General features: G+C 38.9%; 1 long non-coding RNA gene across 1 annotated transcript; it reads left to right on the top strand.

The window, feature by feature from the left end:
- Positions 1 to 388: 388 nt before the first annotated feature.
- On the top strand, positions 389 to 1446 carry LOC104090187 (uncharacterized). The gene is made up of 2 exons (XR_011415628.1): positions 389 to 717; positions 959 to 1446. It is a non-coding gene; the product is annotated as an uncharacterized lncRNA (long non-coding RNA).
- The last annotated feature ends 22705 nt before the right edge of the window (positions 1447 to 24151 follow it).

The following is a 24151-nucleotide window of genomic DNA, read 5'->3' as shown; positions in this document are numbered from 1 at the left end:
AATACATGCATAAATACATGAACCCTTGGAATATCTAACGTGTAGAAGTGACTAGTACATGTGTTAATTAGTCTAAACACTAAAGTGTCTAAGAAACTCGGTTTAGGTCAGTAGCCATTTTGAAATTCTATAAAGTTCATTTGCAAAAATGGCTTTTCGGTGGTTGACTGCAGATATACTCCGTTAATTACATTTACCAAGTCAAACTTAGAAAAAAGAGAATATTAAAAAGACAACGAACCGCTTTTTGCACTAATTTTCCTGTCTCACCAACCAACTTCAAGAAAATTTTGACTCATTTTCGGCTATCTCATTTCCTAATTACTCATAATTTTGTACTTGCCTTCCTATATATAGAGCCCATTCATTTGGCTCTTTCATCAACACCATCAATTTCATTTCTCTTCTCTGATTTGGCAAATCAAAACAGCGTCAGCGAACTAATTATTCTTGAAAAAATGGCTTTGGCAAATGCAGAAGCAATTTTGTTACTTGTAGTGTTCTATTTCATGTTTGGCATTTGTTTGGCCAACTTTAACTACACTTGGGGTCCGGGAAACTGGAATAAAACCAATTGCCCCTATGGTAATAATCACCCAAATGCTACTCAAACCTCAAATAAATTCATTGTTGGTGGTTCCGAAAATTGGCATTACGGCTTCGACTACATGGATTGGGCTCGCAAGAATGGCCCTTTCTTTGTCAATGACACATTAGGTACGTCTTCTTCTATTTAAAAATTAAAATTTCTATTTTCACATTTCAAACATATTATTTAGGTGACATGATAGTGGCAAAATTATTTTAGATTGTTAGTATATAGAAACTAAACTCAAATTTATATAGGTATGCACATGATATTTGTACTAAATTGACACCGTCTATAAAAGTAATAGCGGCCATAATTCATTGCTCATTAATTTAAAATTCTGAATTCGTCTCTACTTACATCGTGCAGTTTTCAAGTATGATCCGCCAAACCCAAATGGTGGATTTCCACACAGTGTATACTTGTTACCAAACTACTGGAGCTTTATCAAGTGCGACTTCAGAAGGGCTAAGAGAATAGCAAATCCGAACCAGGGTGCAGGTGAAGGATTCGAGTTCGTGCTGAAGAAAAAGCAGCCTTATTATTTTGCTTGTGGAGAGCATGAGGGTATCCATTGCAACAATGGGACAATGAAGTTTGTTGTGATGCCACTCAAACGTTGGCCTTTCTAAGTTGACAATGAGATCTTCAAGGCTGTTGCTTGGAACTTGTCGGAGAATGCCGACAAAATACAGTAGTTTTGTTTGGAACAAAATAACGAGTGTTACACTTGGTAGATTTTGGAATTTCATTTTTAATTTTATTGTGATTGAGTTTTGATTAAAGAGGCGCTATGATGAGATATATCTGTAGCGATAATACTTTTGACAAGGTCTTTCATATGTTTGAGCTTGGAATTTGAGTGTCTTTTTAAAAAAGATAAATATTGATAACGTTAATACTGTTAGTATCTGTATTCGAAAATATAATTTCTGCAAAATAAAATCAGAAACAAAAGACAGAAATATAATTAGATGAATAACGTTCCGAGCCTAATAGAAAACTGTATTTCCTTAAGAAATTTAATCCCCTTACTGTTGCCCAAGGTTGTTGGATTAATTCCTCCCAGGATAGAACGGAATAACTATTCTGTAATACCGGTAATGAAAATTACAGAATTTCGTCGAACTCAACAAACGACAGTAAACCACACTGATGCTTACGTTTTTGCTTTGGAAAAAACAGTGCAGAAATGCAGAAGAGAGAGGGGAGAATATGCAAATTTTGATGGTCTGAAAGTGAGACCAAACCTCTAAATTTATAGCCAAACAGTCTGGGTTGAATAGGTGCGAAAGTACCTGTTCACATGAGGTACTGTTTTGGCAGAAAACATTTATATTTGGTCGTGACTTTTAATTTCAAAAACGACCGTTAGGCATTAGGAAATTATCCGCGAAAATATTAGGAAAAAATAACAGAAAACGGGAAATTAATTTGGTCCAAAAAATTATCAATCAATCAATTGACCGAAGCCGAAGTCGAAGCCGAGCGAGCGACAACAACGACGGCGCGAGGCACCACTTCTTCTCAACTCTTTAAGAGCTAGAAAATGTGCTTCTCTATATAAACACAAAGATTTTCTTTCCTTTTTTCGATGAGGGACAAAGTGCATTAGCAAAGGAAACAACTTCAAACTTTTCGTTTCCCTCCAAATCTATTCCCTCCATTTTCCATTCACGCCTTTTATTATATAAAAACCCAACAATCTCCCACATTAATGGGTAATGGCTAACTAAAATATGCATGCATGAAAAACTGTGTGATTTACAAGCAAAGATTAATTGCATCTGGATAAGTAGGTTTCCCTTTGAACTTTTCATAGTGAACTTATGTCGGATATACTCGGTCAATCGGTAGATTTGATATATTTGAACCCTCGAACTTTGGTGTATACCTAGACAGCCATAAGTCACACAATCAACCCTTTAACCGCTTTTGGTTCTCATTGTTGTGTTCGTTTCAGCCATGAACACCGCCTAGTTCATAAGTGCATAAAGAACTGGCCTTACAGAATTTTCCTTGAAGCGGATTACACTTCACACTTATATAGGTGATTCCTAAACGTGTTATCCCATAGATACACTATTTGATATACTCCGTATCAAACTTAGAAACTATTTAAAAGCCTTAACGCTTTATCCTTGGTACTGAACATTGTCTTATCACGAAAATAAACCAAAATTTTATTTGACAATATTGAACTATCACTAATGACTTTGTTTGATCTCCTTGAACCTAGATCTTGGGATCTCTAGTCTTCTAGGTAGAGTTACTGCCACAGTGACTTGTCCTCGGCCATAGTCCCATTCCCTTTGATGATTTATCATCCGCCTCTCTATTTAGTCCTTTTGTAAGTGGATCCGACACATTAGCTTTTGACTTTACGTAGTCAATTGTGATAATTCCACTAGAGAGTAGTTGTCTAACGGCATTATGTCTTCGTTGTGTGTGACGAGATTTTTCGTTATACATAACGCTTCCAACCCTTCCTATTGCCGCTTGACTATCGCAATGTGTATATATATGAGCCAATGTTTCGGGCCAAAACGAAATATCTTCCAAGAAATTTCGGAGCCATTCAACTTCTTCTCCAGCCTTATCTAAAGGTATAAATGCAGACTCCATTATAGAGCGAGCGATGCATGTTTGTTTGGTTGATTTCCAAGAAACTGCTCCTCCACTAATTGTAAAAATATATCCACTTGTAGACTTTGTTTCTGATGACCCAATTATCCAATTTGCATCACTATATCCTTCAAGTACCGCATGATACTTACTGTAATGCAAAGCATAATCGTGGGTATGTTTTAGATATCCCAAAACTCGTTTCATTGCCATCCAATGAGTTTGGTTGGGATTACTTGTGTAACGACTCAGTTTACTTACTGCACAAGCTATATCAGATCGTGTATAATTCATGATATACATTAAACTTCCCAACACTCGAACATAATCCAATTGAGATTTGCTTTGACCTAGATTCTTTGTAAGAGCTACATTTACATCAATCGGGGTCTTTGCGACTTTGAAATCCAAATACTTGAGTTTTTCCAGTACCATTTTAATGTAATGAGATTGAGACAATGCCAGTCCTTGAGGATTCCTATGGATTTTAATTCGTAGAATTAAATTAGCAACTTCTAAGTCTTTCATATCAAACTTGCTAGCAAGCATACGCTTAGTAGCATTTATATCCGCAATGTCTTTGCTCATTATTAACATATCATCAACATATAAACATGCAATGACTATATGATTTGGAGTTTTTATAATGTAAACTTATTTATCACACTCATTAATCTTAAATCCATTTGCCAACATTGTTTGGTCAAATTTCGCATGCCATTGTTTGGGTGCTTGCTTCAAACCGTAAAGTGACTTAACAAGTCGGTACACCTTCTTTTCTTTTTCGGGAACCATGAACCCTTCAGGTTGCTCCATATAAATTTTTTCCTCCAAATCTCCATTCAAGAAGGCTGTCTTCACATCCCTCTGATGGATTTCAAGACCATACACGGCGGCTAACACTATTAACACCCGAATAGATATAATCCTTATTACCGGAGAGTATGTATCAAAATAATCAATACCTTCTCATTGTCTAAACCTTTTTACAACTAATCTTGCCTTATATTTGTCAATAGTACCATCAACTTTTATTTTCCTTTTGAAAATCCATTTAGAATCCAAAGGTTTATTTCCTGGAGGAAGATCAACCAATTTCCATGTATGATTACTTAATATGGATTTTATCTCACTATTGATTGCCTCTTTCCAATATTGTGCTTCCGAGGAAGATATTTCTTCTTTAAACGTTTGAGGCTCATTTTGCAACAAAAATGTCAGAAAGTCTGGTCCAAAGGAAGTAGATGTCTGTAACGACCCGACCGGTCGTTTTGAGAATTTACGCACCTTTCAACTATTTGAAGTCTTGAATAGCTTCCTATGAGGTTTTATGACTTGTGCGAATTGTCGGTTTTGGTTTTAAGGTATTTCGGAGTTAGCTTGGAAGAATGAATTTTCATGTTGGAAGCTTTAGTTGAAATAGTTGACTGGATATTGCCTTATGTGTAAATGACCTCGGAATTTAATTCTGATAATTCCAATAGCTCTGTATGGTAATTTTGGACTTAGGAGCGTGTTCGAAAAATTATTTGGAGGTTCGTAGTGGAATTAGGCTTGAAATATCGAAAGTTGAATTTTGGGAAGTTTGACCGAGGGGTTGACTCTTTGATATCAAGGTCGAAATTCGATTCTGAAAATTTGAGTACCTCCTATATGCCATTTATGACTTGTGTACAATATTTGAAGTCATTCCGGATTGATTTGATGTGTTTCGGCACAAGATATAGAATTTGAAAGTTCAAAGTTTATAGATTTTGATTTGAGGTGCGATTCATCGTTTTGATGTTGTTTGATATGATTTGAGGCCTCGAGTAGGTCCGTGTTATATTATGAAACTTGTTGGTATGTTCGGAAGGGGTCTCGAGGGGCTCGGGTGAGTTTCAGATGGTTAACGGATCAAATTCGGACTTAGAAGAAAAATCTGAAGTTTTTGCCTTCTGGTGCAATCGCACCTGCGGAACTTGGCTTGCAGGTGCGACCACGCAGAAGCGCAATGGACATCGCAGAAGTGGAGGATGGGCTGTTGACTGTGGAGTGCAGATGCGGACATACACCTGCACGTGGGGGGATCGCAAAAGCGATATTTTTTGCAGAAGCGGGTAAAAAATCCGCATGATAGGTTGCGTAGAAGCGGTTCAAATTTCCGCAGGTGCGAAAACCCCTGAGAAGTACAAAAACAGAGGGGTTCTGAGCTTTTGCCATTTTTGGGCATTTCAATCTCGAGTTGGGCGATTTTGAGCGAGGTTTTCACGGAAAAACTTGAGGTAAGTCCCTTGTGATCCTTTCTACTCCATAATATTGAATTATCATCGAACAATCCGACTAGATTACATGTTTTTGAGGTGTAAATCGGGGATTTTAACTTAGGGATTTGAAAATAAGATTTGAAGATTTGGAGGTCGAGTTGAGGTCGGATTTTGGTAAAATTGGTATGGTTAGACTCGTGGTTGAATGGGCTTCCGTATTTTGTAACTTTTGTCTGGAATGTGGCCCCCACAGGCAATTTTTAAGCTTAATTTCGGATTTTTATGGAAAATTAGTATTTTCCTATGGAATTAATTCCAATAAATGTTATTGACTGAATCGAATTATTCGTGACTATATTCGAGGCATTTGGAGGCCAATTCACGAGGCAAAGGCTTAGCGGAATAAGAATTTTACGGTTTGAGGTAAGTAACAGTTATAAATCTGGTCCTGAGGGTATGAAACCCCAGATTGTGGTATCATGTGATTACTTTGGAGGTGACACACATGCTAGGTGACGGGCGTGTGGGCGTGCACCAAGGGGATTGTGATTTGGTCCGTCCCATGAAAACTGTAAAGTTTGGTCTCATATCATTATTGTTTGGTCTAATTTCATAATTATTGAGAGCCCGAGAGACTGGAGAGATATATGACTGAGTGAGGCCGAGGGCCTGATTGTGAGATATTGATACTATAGCTCGTGAATTATCCGTACAGCACGTGAGTTGTCTGTGCGGATCCAGATATTTATACTATGGCACGTGAGTTGTCCATGCAGATTATAACGCTTGGGCTGTAGGAGCTCCTCCGGAGTCTGTACACCCATAGTGAGCGCGGGTACTCATTGAGTGTGAGTGCTGAGGGCTGGGATCCCAGTGAGTGATTTTTATCCTGAGAGGCTGTACTTGATTTTCATTTGTTGTTGCACTTAGTTGCTATCTGTTATTATTGTAAAATTTCTAAAAGATTTTATATCCGGAATACATGAACTTGAATTGTATAGAATTGATTTGACTTAAAATGCTGGATTTGAAAGCATGTCTATTCTTTGCTGGAAATACTGAAAATGAACTATAATTGTGTAGCTCATCACTCTCTTTAGTTCCTTATTTATTATTGTTACTTACTGAGTTGGTTGTACTCATACTATACCCTGCACTTTGTGTGCAGATCCAGGTATTTTCGGACATAGCGGGTGTTGATTCTTTCGCGCAGTTGATTTTCTGGAGATTTAGAGGTAGCTGCCGTATTTTGCAGACCTTGTCTCTTCTTCCCTATCTCCTTGTTTACTGTATTTTGCCTTAGACTATTATAGACCGTATTTCCAGACTTGTATTCATATTAGATGTTCATGTACTCAGTGACACCAGGTTTTGGGAGTGTTTGTATCGAAAATTGTGATGCCTTTTATTAAACTCAAATTATTATATATATATTTTCAAACTTTAAGAAATTATGGTTTATTGAGATTGTCGGCTTGCCTAGTATCGAGATAGGCTCCATCACGACATGTTAGGATTTTGGGTCATGACAAGTTGGTATCAGAGCTCTAGGTTACATAGGTCTCACGAGTCATGAGCAGGTTTAGTAGAGTCTTGCGGATCGGTACAAAGACGTCTGTACTTATCTTCGAGAGGCTTCCAAATCCTTAGGAAAGTTTCCCTTTCTTGTATTCTATCGTGCAGAATTGATTCAGCTTGAAACATAACTCTTTTAATTTCTTCCACGCATTTCGTATACGCATATGAGCGCTCGGTATCAGCTGTGCATTGCTGGCTTATGATTCTATGATCGAGGTTCAAGATGTATATTCTGTGTTTTGGTGATGGGCCAGTCTGGAGGACTTGAGGCCAGGTTTAGATCGCAGCTTAGGCTCGGTAGCTTCAGTTGTAACTTGTACATTTGGACTCATATATCCGGTAATATCCCTACGAATGGAATTTGTGGCTCGATGAGCAGTGGAATGGCTTTATGATGAGTATGATGTAACTGCGGGATGTGTTAAGACGATTTGAATCTTCTTTTATTCCAGCTCAGTGTCTGTATTTTTTTTATGATTTCGAGACTGTGCATGGGTTGCTACAATGGCTATGCGATGTTATCACACAATATTGGTGTAATGGTAAGGTGCTCGTTATGTGTTAAGGTGATGAATGGCTCGAAGAAAGGATTTCTCAGTACATGATTAAGGGGTTCATCAATTAATTCCAGCGGAGGAAAGACAGTCGGACTATAGATGTCTAAGTTTAGTTGTTAAAGTAACAAAACTTGGTATTTGCGAGCATGGTCGAATTTTTATTGTGATACTGTGTCGCCGTCCTTGTTTGAACGCATTATGGTCCGCCGGTGTTACGGTCTTCTTGGATTTTGCCTTTGGGGTAGGGTGTTATGAAATGGTACATGAGGGGCGGTTGCCAGAGATAGCTGTGTACAACGGTTCAGAATCAAATGGTATTTCTAATGTTGATGGCTCGAGAAGGATGATCTTCGAAGAGGCTTAGGGTCAGTAACAATTTATTGGTTCATGTGTTACAGAGATGCATTTTGATTTGATGCAACAGTTGTTCAGCAAATTATGAGGGAAGACATGACAGAAAGTGTTTTGCGGTGGTTGAAGTACTAGCAGGTCAAGTAGAAGAAGTAGAGATTGAGAAGTTGCTTAAAAGAGATGGTTTAACCGAAGTAAGAGTGGCAGATTAGCATACGGATTCTGTGGTAAGTTAGTCGCGCGCCTTGAGAAAGTGTAGAACAGTTTGGAATCGTGATAGAATGTGATTTGGCCTACGGACTTTATTTGGAGTGATGGTTACTGTACGAAGAAAGATTGAATATGGCAGAAAGGAGTTTGTTTGAAATGAAGAGGTCGAGTGTGTGACTGTGGCTGGCGATTCAGAATGTTCATGAAAAGCTTAACAAAAGACTTCGAGAAATTTGGCCGGTTAACGATGTGAGATCTTGGTAATTAAGAAGGAGAAATCCTTGCGGGTTCTAATTTTATATAATTACAGCTTAAGGCTAAGTGGGGGAGCCTGCTATTGACAATTTGATTTCATGGTTATGTGTTAAATTTTAGTTTTGGTTTGAGGCATACTTGTGGTTTAGTTATGACTTACAGAGGAGGATATCGAGGATGACTCGGGTAAGTAAATTCCTGGATACGGGTTACATTGCACTTTATGAAAATATGAAAATTATGGAATGATTAAGTTGTTATTTTGAAGGATGTAGTGCACACGAAGTATGGATTTGATTGGCCGTGATAAGGCAAGGTTACTTATTTGAGTGTTGATTGTGCTAAAGGAGCACATGTCTTTCGGCCCGTTTGGGGCGGAGTAAATTAGATTTGAGCAGAGTGGATGACTCTCGAGAGGGTTCTAATGGATTCAAAATGTATATGTGAAAATTGAAATTTTTTTGAATTTGTATATCACTAGAATCAGTTACTTAATTGGATGGTATCAGGACGTGCGGTAATTCTGTTTGACTATGGATTCTACATTTCAGTATAAGAAAGGAAAGAAGAATAATTTTAAACTCGCATAAGGTATTTTCAGAGTGAGTGTTACGGTTGGGGTATTTATGGAGGTGCTTAAGAAGAATACAATGGCTTATCGGCCTTAGGGCGATGTGGTTTTATGTTAGGATGTCTTGTAGTGAGCTTTGGGTAAGGATAGAAGTGTTTTGACAAGGAGAAATGTCAACTTAAGGGTAATTCAGAAGAAACTCAGAGAAAATAGGACAAATGGGTAACATGGTGGATCGGTATGGTAATGGTATGCTCGGTTCTTTTGGTTCTTACGATGAGGTGGGGCTTTACAGGTGTTTTGTGGCAATACTCTTGGATTTGGCAGCCTGTGTGGCTTGGTGGAGTTAGAAGAATTCAGTTCTGATAGCTTGGTTATATGCAAATGAATTTCAAAGTATTCACGATGGTTTCTATCATGGTTTGAATCGGATATTTTCTACCGATGTATGGAACGTGTTGTGTATTGTGATTTCCTCCTAGAAAGAAGCAAGAGAGAGGTTTCCAACTAATAAGGTAGGTAATTTGCTAGTGACTTAGAGTTTATAATGAGATTCTTGTGCCTTTCACATGATATATGTGGTGTGTTGCGCGAGATTAAGATTTACATGTACAAGATAACAGTTCATTCTTGAAAGGAAGATCACGAATTTTGGATAGAATGGTCAATTTCAGATAATTAGATGAATGTTATAACTGCTCGGTAATATTAGAGAAGGGTGCGCATTTCAAAAGGTACATTGTGTTTTTACTTACGGATGTTCATTAGTATTGCAGTACTCACCTGGTTGATAGACTGTCGATATTTAAATTATTATTATGTGGCACGGAAGAATTATAAAATTATTTCGTATGGGAAGATCGTGAATGGAATATGTGTTAGTCATTCTAGTACTGGAGTTGGGATTAGTTACGGTGATTCATGTGTTCGATGAATTTGGAGACTGGGAGTTCTCAGAAGTATATTGTTTCGGGGTTGCGACCTATTTGAGTTGACTATTTTATTTTAACTCAGTGGAGGCACTAGTTGCGTTAATTATTTGTGATAGCTACGCGCTATAACGGTGCATATATGTGAGGTTTGAGCCAATGTTCGAGCATCGGGGCAAGTGTTCATACTCGAAAGAATGCTTAGGCTATGATATGCCTAGAGTTGACTGTTAAGCGTAAAGTTACAATGTTTCTCGTGTTCGTACATTTGTTGAGAACTATATGGGCTACATTTGAGGTTACAAAGAGGCTAATTCCACTGAATAAATGGGGTAGTTACTATTTCTGCATTAACTTATCGATTTGAAGTGTGGTAGTAGACTTTGCACATGCTTAAACTATGGCGTGCTATTTATACCAGTCCAGGAGTATGAGAATCTTATTCCATTATCATATACAAGTGTACTTGTTTAATTGCTCCTGTATGATATACTGGGACTGGAGGCCTGTGACCATGCTAGGCGATTCATACTATTGGCACGTGAGTTGTCCGTGCTATGTGTGGGAATTTTATTTCTTTGATAATTTATCGGATTTCATTGCTTTCCTTCCTTTACGATAAAAATTACATGAGCAGCGTATTTGAGGAATTGTGTACATGCGCCTACGGTTATCCTCTTCATGAAATTTGAGGAGTTGGTTGTAACATTGTGGTTGTAGTGGTGCTTGTTGAACTTGCAATATGGTTCTCTTCCTTGATACATCTCCCATATTTGGGTACACGGATTGCGCAGTGGTGGCTGGAGTTATATTGATGTGGCGTGTCTGTGGGATAGTTGTGCTGAATACTATAAGGTCATTGGACCTAGAATGGGTACTATCAGGCTTGAGTATGGTATATTCAAGAGGGTTATGGTTTTGGTTGGGGTGAGAGAGCTCCATGGCTAGTTGATCTGATGAGTGCTTATGAGTTTTTGATTGTTTATTTCATCATTGGTAGTGTACAAAGATTGTGGAATGAGGTTCTGTTGACTGCGGGGAATGATGTTCTGTTATACTAGTACATGGTTGGTTTGGAGTAGTTACTGTGATCAGGAATGGTGCTACGAACAGACGAGTTGTGTAATATGATGGGTGATTATATCCGTGATTATAGTTATAGCTTGATGCAGCTTGTTTAGACTCACACAGTGTGTAAATATAAGATTCGTGTCTTGAAAAAAATTCTAAAGGTTGGGAATTGAATTCCAAGGTTTTTGGGTTAAGGTTAAATTAATGATTTTCAGTTATGTTATAAGGTCAGGCCTATATAGAATAGGGTGACGTGAGATCACCCCGGGTATGTGCGTGGTAAGGTGGAATAGAGATTTGAAGATTAAGAACAACTCTTGGCACGTTCGAGGACGAACGTATGTTTAAGTGAGGGAGTTTGTAACGACCCGACCGGTTGTTTTTGAGCATTTACGCACCTTTTAACTATTTGAAGTCTTGAATAACTTCCTACGAGGTTTTATGACTTGTGCGAATTGTCGGTTTTGGTTTTAAGGTATTTCGAAGTTAGCTTGGAAGAATGAATTTTTCATGTTGGAAGCTTAAGTTGAAACAGTTGACCGGATATTGACTTATGTGTAAACGAACTCGGAATTTAATTCTGATGATTCCAATAGCTTTGTATGGTGATTTTGGACGTAGGAGCGTATCCGGAAAATTATTTAGAGGTCCGCAGTGGAATTAGGCTTGAAATGCCGAAAGTTGAATTTTGGGAAGTTTGACCGGGGGGTTGACTTTTTGATATCAAGGTCAGAATCCGATTCTGAAAATTTGAGTACCTCTGATATGTCATTTATGACGTGTGTGCAACATTTGAAGTCATTCTGGATTGATTTGATGTGTTTCGGCACAAGATATAGAATTTGAAAGTTCAAAGTTCATAAATTTTGATTTGAGGTGCGATTCGTCATTTTGATGTTATTTGATATGATTTGAGGCCTCGAGTAGCTCCGTATTATGTAATGGAACTTGTTGGTAAGTTCAGACGGGATCCCGAGGGGCTCGGGTGAGTTTCAAATAGTTAACGGATCAAATTCGGACTTAGAAGAAAAATCTGAAGTTTCTGCCTTCTGGTGCAATCGCACCTGCGGAACTTGGCTCGCAGGGGCGACCACGTAGAAGCGCAATGGACATCGCATAAGCGGAGGATGGGCTGGTGACTGTGGAGCACAGATGCGGAAGGCATCTCGCAGGTACAGACATGCACCTGCGCGTGGGGGGATCGCAGAAGCGGGGGAAAGATCCCCATGAGAGGTTGCGCAGAAGCGGTTCAAATTTCCGCAGGTGCGAAAACCCCTGGGCAGTACAAAAATAGATGGGTTCCGAGCTTTTGCCGTTTTTGGGCATTTCAAGCTCGGGTTGGGCGATTTTGAGCGAGGTTTTCATGGGAAAACTTGAGGTAAGTCCCTTGTGATCCTTTCTAGTCCATAATATTGAATTATCATCGAACACTCCGACTAGATTACATGTTTTTGAGGTGTAAATCGGGGATTTGAACTTTGGGATTTGAAAATAAGATTTGAAGATTTGGAGGTCGAGTTGAGGTCGGATTTTGGTAAAATTAGTATGGTTAGACTCGTGGTTGAATGAGCTTCCGGATTTTATAACTTTTATCGGGTTCCGAGATATGGGCCCCACGTGCGATTTTTGAGCTAAATTTCGGATTTTTATGGAAAATTAGTATTTTCCTATGGAATTAATTCCAATAAATATTATTGACTGAATCGAATTTTTGTGACTATATTCGAGGCATTTGGAAGCCAATTCACAAGGCAAAGGCTTAGCAGAATAAGAATTTTACGGTTTGAGGTAAGTAACAGTTATAAATCTCGTCCTGAGGGTATGAAACCTCGAATTTTGGTATAATGTGATTACTTTGGAGGTGACGCACATGCTAGGTGACAGGCGTGTGGGCGTGCACCGAGGAGATTGTGACTTGGTCCGTCCCGTGGAAACTGTAAAGTTGCATAACTTGTTGTTAGCTATGTGCTCTCTATGTGTTGTGGAAATTTGACTGTAAGTCACGTTAGAAACCATGTTTAGGCTATATGTTGTTACTGTTGGGACCCACATAGGTCTTGCACATGTTGAATTATCTGCTTAATTGTTGTTTTGTACTCAGTCACAGTTTACTTGATTATTTTATCTCAGTCTCTATTGTTCATTATTGATGCATCATATCATTGTTGTTTGATCTGATTTCATGATTATTGAGAGCCCGAGAGACTGGAGATATATATTATTGAGTGAGGCAGAGGTCCTGACTGTGAGATATTGATACTATAGCATGTGAGTTATCCGTGCAGCACTTGAGTTATCCGTGTGGATCCAGATATTTATACTATGGCACATGAGTTGTCCGTGCAGCACGTGAGTTGTCCGTGCAGATTATAGCGCTTGGGCTGTAGGAGCCCCTCCGGAGTCTGTACACCCCTAGTGAGCGCGGGTACCCATTGAGTGTGAGTGCTGAGGGCTGGGAGCCCAGTGAGTGATTGTTGTCCTAAGAGGCTATACTTGCTTTTCATTTGTTGTTGCACTTAGTTGCTATCTGTCATTGTTGTGAAATTTTCTGAAAGATTATATATCCGGAATACATGAACTTGAACTGTATAGAATTGATTTGACTGAAAATGCTGGATTTGAAAGCATGTCTATTCTTGGCTGGAATTACTGAAAATGAAATATAACTGTGTAGCTCGTCACTATCTTCAGTTCCTTATTTATTATTGTTACTTACTGAGTTGGTTGTACTCATACTATACCCTGCACTTCGTATGCAGATTCAGGTATTTTCGGACACAGCGGATGTTGATTCTTTCGCGCAGTTGATTTTCTGGAGATTTAGAGGTAGCTACCGTATTTCGCAGACCTTGTCTCTTCTTCCCTATCTCCTTGTTTACTGTATTTGGTCTTAGACTATTATAGACCGTATTTCTAGACTTGTATTCATATTAGATGCTCATATACTCAGTGACACCAGATTTTGGGAGTGTTTGTATCGGAAATTGTGAGGCCTTTTATTAAACTCAAATTATTATGTTTTTTTTTTCAAACTTTAAGAAATTATGGTTTATTTAGATTGTCGACTTGCCTAGTATCGAGATAGGCGTCATCACGACAGGTTAGGATTTTGGGTCGTGACATGTCTTTTGATGTTTACTACGTCTTGGATTTCGTCATTAAACTTACTTTCCTTTGCTTCTTCTCGAGGTCTCTTAGAATTTTTACTAGACGACTCGCATTCATTTTTATACGGATAAATATTCTCAAAGAATTCAGCATTATCGGATTCGATTACTGTATTAATATGAATGTCATGATTTTCTGATTTATGAATCGAAAAATGTTATGCCTTACTATTTCTTGCATATTCGATGAAAACACAATCAACCATTTTCGGTCCAATCTTCACCCTTTTGGGTTTAGGAACTTGCACTTTAGCCAAACACCCCCACACTTTAAAATATTTTAAGTTGGGTTTCCTACCTTTCCATTTTTCATATGGAATGGATTGCGTTTTACTATGAGGAACTCGATTGAGTATTTGATTATTTGTAAGAATAGCTTCCTCGCACAAGTTCTGGGGTAAACCCGAATTTATCAACAATGCATTCATCATCTCCTTTAACGTTGTTGATACCCAATTTTGCCCTCATATATTTTTCAAACAATATATATACTTTCAAAATATTATTTTGAATTATTATTTAATTTACAAGATTTACACAAGCATTTCTAATAATTTTTCATAATTTTAGAGCTTTTAAATTAATTTTCTCGCATTAATTTACATAAAACATTCAGTAATTACCCTTTTAAATTATTTGTGATGAAGTAATCACTTCAAATTATTATTTGCATTCCTAATATATTTTTGAAATATTTTTACTTCATTTTTATATAATTACAATTGTATTTTTAGGCTATTCGCATAAATTTGCAATAATAGCCTATATTTTGCATTCTTATTGCAATTGACATTTCATTTAGGGTCAAAATAGTATTTTACATTTTTTATAGTCTTCTATTATTGTTTAAAGTATTAATTTACATAAGTAGCATTTTGATATATTTATTTAGCTATTTTATTAAATTATTTCCCTTTTAATTTCTATTTAAAAGAGGTGGCCCAATTTTTTAAAATAATTTTCGGACCAAAAGGCTCAATACCCTAACCCAATAACTCCTAGCCCAACACCAGCAACCCACCACCCATACCCATTTAATTAACCCGCCCCAATCCCTCTTTAAATTCCTGGCCGTTGATCTCTAAGATCAACGACCCACAATCAACCTACCCTTTTAAATTACCCAACCCCAAACCCTAATCCCATTTCTCTCTAACCCGCCGCCCTGAAACCCTCCCCCTTCTACGAAGATCCCTAATCGCCGCCTTCCTAAAACTCTCCGAATCCATCTCAAACATGGATTCTTTCCACGATCTGCTTACCTTATTTGTATTATCTCGTTACCATTTACTCGTTCGTGGTGTTACTTAGTACTTGCCCGATCTTGGCAAGTACTACTTACCTTATTTGTATTATCTCGTTACCATTTACTCGTTCGTGGTGTTACTTAGTACTTGCCCGATCTTGGCAAGTACTACCTCTCCGAATCAAGTGTAATCATCCTCAACCTACAAAATTCAGATGAAAATCCGTCTGTATACACTCTCAACAGGATCATGTGGGTTCGATTCACCGAGATTCTTAGCTAATATTTTGACCATTTGCCAACTAGGGTTTGTCCTTTTTTTTTTTTTTTTTTTTTACCTATTTCTACTCGGAATAGGCTATGCATGTGACTTTCCTTGTTCCTTCTTAAATTTGACTGATTTTCTTTCCCTATTTGTGTTTAATTGATTGTTTTCCATATTTGTTCTTCCAATTTCTGTCACTATATAAACCCCTCCCAAGTCCCCTTTAAGACAGACTTTTGGAAATCGATTTTCTTCCCTAAAAATTATGGTTTTGCTACTCTTTTGCTCTGTATTCTGTATTGGCCAGCTAAAAGCCAAGGCCATTAACACCTTGTTACTTAACATGTTCTTGGTGCGAGCATTTTCCTGAGTTCATCGAAGCTCCTGGGAACTTTGACGCATTGGGCTTCTGGGTTTTCTGTGGAAGTTCATTCTTTACTGTTCTTCGCTTAACTAGTGAGTTACTAGACTTTGTAATTTCATTCCTATGTATCTATGATTTGCATATGTTTTCACTCCTGAAGTTCATCAGTTTAATATATTTTTTCTGGGCTGTTTTGTGTGCAATTCTGTTTGCTTTTTTTAATTTTTAGGTCTCTTTAACTTTTAGCTTCAAGCATGCCTAAACCTGGTTCTATTAAGTAGATATTTTCCAAATCTGATTAGTCCATGTGTTAAGAATTACTACTGTTTGGGACCTTTACACTTATTAGCGTCTCTTGGTGTTTAATTTTGCCTTAGACTATCAATCTTGTTATTCGAATATGCTTTGCCTACATAATTTGTGCTCTCTTTCATTAGCTAGTCGATTGTGTTCAAAACCTGAGTATGTACACTCACTATATGGCACAAATCTATTTCCTATCCTATTCTGAATTGCTGTGATGATATCCTGCCTATATAGCATGTTTATTCCTATTAGTATGCCCTTTAGCATGTTTAACCCCCCTGATTCACCATTAATTGTAATATGCTTTTATCATGTCTAAATGTTGTCCTATTGCCAAATTAGCATGACTATTTCATAACATCATGACCTATACTTAGCATAATTTGGACCTCTTTCATTATTATGAATTTATGTATGCTACTGTCGCCAATCCTGCAAACCTGTTCTGCTAATGTATGACCACTTATGCACAAGGTGTTGAACTTGTTCTTCTAAATCTTTGCTAAATCTGTTCTAAATCCCCTAAGGCATGTTTGATAATTTGATCTATGTGCTCAACTTGATTATGTTTGTATCCCCTCAGCTTTGTCTCTCAACCTTGGTTTACTATCCTTCACTTGTCATCTATGCTCTTTCTTGAGTTCTCATTCTTAGCCGGCTGAAAGCCAAGGCTACTTAGGTTCTATTATTAATCACCCTAGTGTGAGCACTGCTCGGGGTCCAATTGAGACCCTTGTGAACTCTGACACACTAGGGCTTGGTCCTTAGTCATTCCCTAAATCTCAAACTACTCTGATTCATCCTATTCCATCCTGTTATTTGTTGTGTACCTGAATTGGCTGATTTAAATGGTGCAACACTTGGTGCTATGGTTGAATAAATTGACTTTGGGCTCCTTTATGGATTACGGGGTTGTGTGTTGGATATGGACCATATCAGAGGTCTGGGTACGCCGTGTGTGAGTTGTTGAAGGCCCAGACAATGCTGGGTATTTCATGTTGAGCCTACTGTGGGCCTATTGTCACCGTTGTGTAACATTTGTATTTTTACTCATTATTGGGCCTGTAATAACTTTTGTATAAACAATTGGGGTGTTAGTAAAAAGGGGAAATGGGTAGAATTTAATATTTACATGCAAAATGGGTAGATAACATGCCTATATGACTTGGTAATTTATTTGCTATATGTGTTGTTCGGTTACATGTACACTATAGAAATCACAACATTAGAAGAAGCACACACACACACACACACTGTCTGCTCCCAAACCCAAAATGCTGCAATTATATTTATTGTTATGTGTTATTAGAGAACCTGCCTATAGGAATTAGTTTCTCATCGATTTTTCTGTCAATCCTCATCGCCTACTAGAAATCATGCCTATAGGATTGCAATTATTCTACTTAGCGGTGTTCACCTAGAAATTATGCCTATAGTATTAAGATATGACGATAAAATATGCTTTAAAGTGCTGTGCGTTAGAGATCCTGCCTATAAGAAATAATTGCTCGTTAATTGGTTAATACTAGACTACTCAAACACTATTTCCTGAATGTCACTGTTAGGAACATCTGGATAATTATAGGACTTTTCCCAGCAGATTTTGTTATACTCAACTGCGTAGATCACCTAGGCATAACACATATAGGATTGGTAACTTAAAACCTTCAATAATCAGCTTGTAATACCTGAATAATTCTATCTATAAGCAATGTCCTGCATCTGAAATTGCCCGCATAGTTTGACTCAAACTATCACCTAGAAAGCATGTCTATTGGTTTAAGATTCTGGATTCTGCAGCTTCCTAATTGACATCTGTGTTTGTGTGCATTCGCTGCTTAAGTGGGGAGGCCAATGTGAGCCTCAATTGCTTTTATGTGAAGTCTTTATATGTTTTGTTTGTCTCCTGGTTTTGCATTTTTGAGCAGCCTAGATAAGGTCTAGAACTATCCAAATAGAGGTCCAAAACCTCCTGGACCATAGGTATGTGATAGGTAGTGCACGCGTAGGGAACGACTTAGAATTGAATTGGAGCGCTCTTAGGTAAACAACTTTAACATACTAATCGGGTAGAAGAAGATGTTAGTCTATGCCCGCTGGATAATATGAGTAACACCCTATCTCAAGGAAGTTACGAAATATTATTTATGTTGCACGGGGTGATCCTTTAGACTAAAAAACTTAGGACCCCCCCTTTTCTTTCTTTTCTATTAGAATGAAAATAGCTGTACTTCCCTATTCAAGATTTCTTTGTAATAAAATTATTAGATTTTGTACTCTCTTTGCTTACTTGATCACATAGACTAATCCATATAATTTAATTTCGGCCGGGATCCACAGTTGTGGACCTCGAGGAGTGCCTAACACCTTCTCTTTGAGGTAACTTGAGCTCTTACCCGATCTTTGGTGGCGTTGACCAGTTAAACCTGAGTCATTTGCAAATAGGTGCCCTAACATACCTTAAAAATTATTAGGTAGCGACTCTCCTATTTTAATACCTCCTTAAAAGAGTTATCACATGTCGAAACCCGATTCCACGAGAAAAAGGGGTGCGACAGCATGGCGACTCTGCTGAGGATTTACACTTAGGCTCTTACCATAGCGAATTTGGCTTATTTGGATTAGTCTTCTTTGATATAAACGCGCTTCCCTTTTCCGTTTTTATTTGCTACTACATGCACATCCCTCTCCTATTTTCCTTTTACTTGTTTAGATTCGTTGTAATATGCACATCCCTTCCCTGCTCCACCTTCCTTTGCTTAAATTGGTTATAACATGCATATCCCTTTCCTATTCACCTTTATTTGCTCTAAACTTCTCTTCATTTGTTTAAAGATTGCTACATCATGTCTCTCCCACCCCTACTCCCTTGCTTACTTTATTACATTCCCTATATTCCATGAACTAACTTCTTCCTTTGTCTTTCTTTTACGTCTTTTATGTTTTACCTTAATACTGTATTTATTGCTTTTACATATTTATCATGCAAATACTTGGAAACGTGTTATTATCTTTGCATAAAGCATGCTCCACATCATATTACACCTGTGCCCGATTAATAACATAGCGGCACTTGATGAGTGTCCGCGCTCTTCCAAAATTACCCTTTTAAATTGAAAAGGCTTACTTGCGGTAAACTAGTCGATCAATGGTGCAGTCGACGGTCCCGTGCCTTTCCCTCTCAAGTTCTCCACTTGAGAGTACTAGTCTAGACCCTTCTAGAAACCTCACTCCAATATCAATTGTGCATGCATCATGTCAAACCTAGTATGGGTTAGAGCGTTGTCCACGTGATAATCCACTAAGATAAGCCTTGTCCAAAGTCCGACGGGATTTCCATAATCCCAATGGACACCATCACGTTATGTGCATTACTTGGAGAAAATATGCCGGTATGTTAATATGTGTAAATAGTCAGATCCGGAGGGGGGAAAGGGCTAACTCTATTTGTTTGCATAAAATAAAGCACGAAGTCGCCAGGTTCGGCATGGTTCAAAACATCCCACCTTTGCTGCTTGATTGGTGGAAGAACCTCTCACCTAGTGACAAAAATCATGTGAAAAGGGTCCTAGGTAATTTACCTTCCTTATTGGACATTCGACCAAATAGGGCATTGATTGAGGCCGCCACTATGTTTTGGGATGAGAAAAGAGCTGTCTTCCACTTTGGTGACATAGAAATGACTCCTCTCTTAGAGGAAATAGGAGGCTTCGCTAAGCTGTCATGGGATAGTCCGGGTTTATTAGTACCAGAAAATCGCACTCCCTGCGGTTTTTTGAAAATGTTGGGTTTTAAGAAAAATGATGAGTTACTCTGTCTTAAAAAGTCATACATCCCATTTGAATTCCTTTACGAACGTTATGGGCATAGCAAGTCATATCGCCTTCATCATGATGAACTTGCCATCACATCCTTGGGTTAGATGCACCGTTGAGTTTTTGTGTTCATTGTTTGTTTCTTGGGATTGCTGATATTTTCGATGAAAGGAGAAAGGATCCACACTCGCTTAGCCATGGTCATTAGGACTCTAATGGAAGGAATCAAGGGACAAACTTACACTATCATCCCTATGATCTTGGCCAAAATGTATCGCGCTTTAGATCGATGCAAACAGGGGTATGGACACTTCGAGGGCTATAATCTGTTGCTGCAAGTTTGGTTATTAGAACTTTTCCAGAGAGGTGAATATCGCCAAGAGCTTCTGCGACGACCATTGAATGACTGCATAGCTTACCATCATCCAAAGAGAATGGCATTTATCCCAGGTAGGTTTGCGCAACTTGGAAGTGCTGTAAGCTGGGTGCATTTCTTCAGCAATCTGACTGACGAAAAGGTACATTGGATGTTTGAATGGTTCCCTAGCAGTGAGTTCATTATCAGATCAAGAGAAACTACTCATCTAGTGCTGATCGAGTTAAGAGGGATCTATCCTTATGCTCCTATAAGGGTAATGAGGCAAGTGGGAAGAAAACAGGTTATATCTCGGGTTTCCAATTAGAGGAACACCATATGTGGAATCAAAAGGTCATTATGGAGAAAGATACTATCGATCCAGACAGGTATCATGCCGGCCATGTGTACTTCTACCCATCATGGTTGGTAGATGATATAGCGGGGGATGTCAAGCCAGGAATTAATCTGAAAAATAGGGTTATAGATGACGTTGCTAAAGCACAAGTCAAGTATAGGATGCTACGTAAGAGGGTCTTCGAGTCTGAAGCTAGGCATTTGGAACAACACAAAGTGGATATGAAAGCGATCAACGAATGGAGAGAAATTGCTACTAAATTAACAAAGAGATTGGAATATTTGGAGCAAGGGCTAATGGAACTTGAGGGAAAGATGAGAAAGAGACTCTCGGATTGTCAGAACACGGAAGGCAATGAAGGAGGGCATGTAGCAAAGGCTTACTTACTATTAGATATGCACGACCTGGGGAATCTGATCGACGAATCCAAGAAGGCCAAACACGGAGAAGGTCTTTCTAGGTCCAAATAGATTAGGAAACAATGTCTTTATTGCTTTCTAGATTCGTTCAAAATTTTTATTGTAATAAGGCAAATGCTATTAGTGACTTTCTAATTATTGTCGTTTTAGTAAAGATTTGACTCATTTTCGCATTAATGAAATGACGCAATTATTGGCATCAATTGTCTCGAAGTCTATGTGTCGCTTAGACCTACCTCGGGCACAATGAGGTCCCTCAAATTAGGACGCGAATTTATTAATTTTGCAACACATGCCCAATATTGCAAACATTCTTTTAATACTCCTTACTCACTTGGTTACCTATTTGTTTTTTCTTTTCTTTTGTTTATTCCCATTCCCCAAGGTTGGTTCGTGCATACTGTTCATCGTCAGTATATCATACTAGATCCAGAGGTCCTCCACCTCCTCCTCCACCAAGTGATCCCAAGAACAAAGGAAAAGTGAAAATGGATGATATGAGTGGTATTAGAAAAGACAATGCTACCCACACAGAGAACATTGAAACTTCAGACGGTCGGAGTATGCCGGCACATAATGATTTGGTCCTACGTCTGGAACAGAAAATATTGGAGCGACAAGGGGAGCTTGAGCAGGTCCGAAACTTGGAAAACCTTTCCCTCACCCTAAACGTCCCCGACATCAACCAACAAAACGCAAACGCCCAAAACCCGGTGCCTCCCCAAAACACACAAAACCAAAATCCGAAAAATCCTCCCGCGCCTCATCAATACGCCCCCACCTCCTCAAAACCATAATCCTCTACCAGTACCTACCCCTCCACAACACCATCACCATCCGACTCAATATTCACAAACCACCACTTATCACACTCCTCAGAACGCACCACAACCTACCCCTGATCCCCAAAACTCAACCAATAACCACCATTATGCCCAGATTTCCGGAGTCCATCAAAGCAATCCCATATATGTGGAAACTTTACCCCATACCCCACAACAGACCCTATATATACCCGAATCCGTCGAGAAGGACCTGCTCATTAAGAACATGACGGAAGAACTCAAGAAGCTTACTGGAAGAGTTCAAAGTGTCGAAGGTGGCAAAGGCATTGAGGGTTTGAATTATGAGGATTTGTGTATTCAGCCAGATGTAGAACTTCTAGAGGGTTACAAACCTCCTAAGTTTGAAATGTTCGACGGAACTAGTGATCCGAAGGTGCATTTGAGAACGTATTGTGACAAACTTGTAGGGGTTGGCAAGGATAAAAATCCGTATGAAGTTGTTCATGAGGAGCCTCACTGGAGATGCCTTGTCTTGGTACATCAGTCAAAACCCAAAGAAGTGGGTTAATTAGGTGAGCATGGCATCGGATTTCATGGATCGGTTTAGGTTTAACACAGAAAATGCACCAAAAGTTTTCTACATTCAGAATCTCAAGAAGAAACCAACGGAAACTTTCCTCGAGTATGCTACTCGGTGGAGGTCTGAAGCCGCAAAGTAAGGCCGGCTCTTGAAGAAGAACAGATGAATAAGTTCTTCGTCAGATCTCAGGAACCGCAATACTACGAAAGATTGATGGTTATTGAAAACCATAAATTTTCTGACATCATTAAGTTGGGGAAAAGAATAGAAGAAGGGATCAAAAGCGGAATGGTGACAAACTTTGAAGCACTCCAAGCCACAAATAAAGCTTTGCAGTCAGGAGGTATCTCCAAGAAGAAAGAAGTGGGTGCAGTAATGGTAGCCCAAGGTCCAAAGTCTCCTCTCACATACCAAACACCTCCACCCACATATCAACCTTCACCTCCCAGATACCAACAATCTGCCGCCACTTACCATATCTATAACACCCAACCAACATACTACCACTCACCACCAGCCCGCCAAAATTACCAAAGACCAAGACCAAATTTCGATCGCAGACCACCCAGACAATACACTCCAATTGCTGAACCCATAGACCAACTATACGAGAGGTTAAAGGCTGCCGGTTATGTCACTCCCATTCCCGCTGTTGCTATGGAAATCCCTTTCCAGTGGATTAACCCAAATAAGACATGTGCCTATCACTCATGCATTAAAGGTCATACTATTGGTGAGTGTTGTACTTTAAAGGATAAGATTCAGACATTAATTGACACCAAAGTCATACAGGCAAAGGAGGCTGCACCCAATGTCCATAACAATCTTCTCCCAGATCATAGGGGTGAATAGGCGTGATAGAGACCTATGAAGAATGGGACTTGGAAGGGTCAATTGGACTCATTCGAGAAGGGGATTATCCTAAAATATCTCCATACAAACTCAGGCACCAATTGAAGTTGAGGTAGTCGCACCAACTCCGTTTGAGGTTGAAGTAACATCACCCTTCACCGTGATGGCAGCACCTACGCCATCTTATAAGTCTAATGCTATACCATGGGATTATGTTGCGGAAGCAAGAAGGAAAGGAAAAGCAAAAATGGAAGAAACAGGTGCAGCGCAAGGCATAACCAGAATCGGTAGGGTTTATACACCCGAGCATTTGGGAGGAACGAGCAAAGAAGATGCATCTAAGCTGCCTGTCACTAAGACCGGCCCGGTTGACCTTTGGAGAAAGGTGCAAGCAAGAGAATATTCTGTGGTTGATCATCAGAACAAAACCCCTGCTCAAATATCCATTTTATCATTGCTGCAAAACTCCGAGGCACATGGAATGCCCTGATGAAGGTGTTGAATGAAGCTTATGTACCCAATAACATCACCAGTGGAGAAATGGCCAACATGGTAGGGCAAGTGTTGGAAAGCCACAAGATCACTTTTCATGAAGACGAGCTGCCACCGGAGGGACTAAGTCACAATAGGGAACTGCAAATCACAGTGCAGTTGACA

Source organism: Nicotiana tomentosiformis, chromosome 1 (genome assembly GCF_000390325.3).
Source record: "Nicotiana tomentosiformis chromosome 1, ASM39032v3, whole genome shotgun sequence".
NCBI classification, from domain to species: domain Eukaryota; kingdom Viridiplantae; phylum Streptophyta; class Magnoliopsida; order Solanales; family Solanaceae; genus Nicotiana; species Nicotiana tomentosiformis.
The sequence above is the reverse complement of the archived record's forward strand: the minus strand, read 5'-3'. Positions and strand labels throughout refer to the sequence as shown.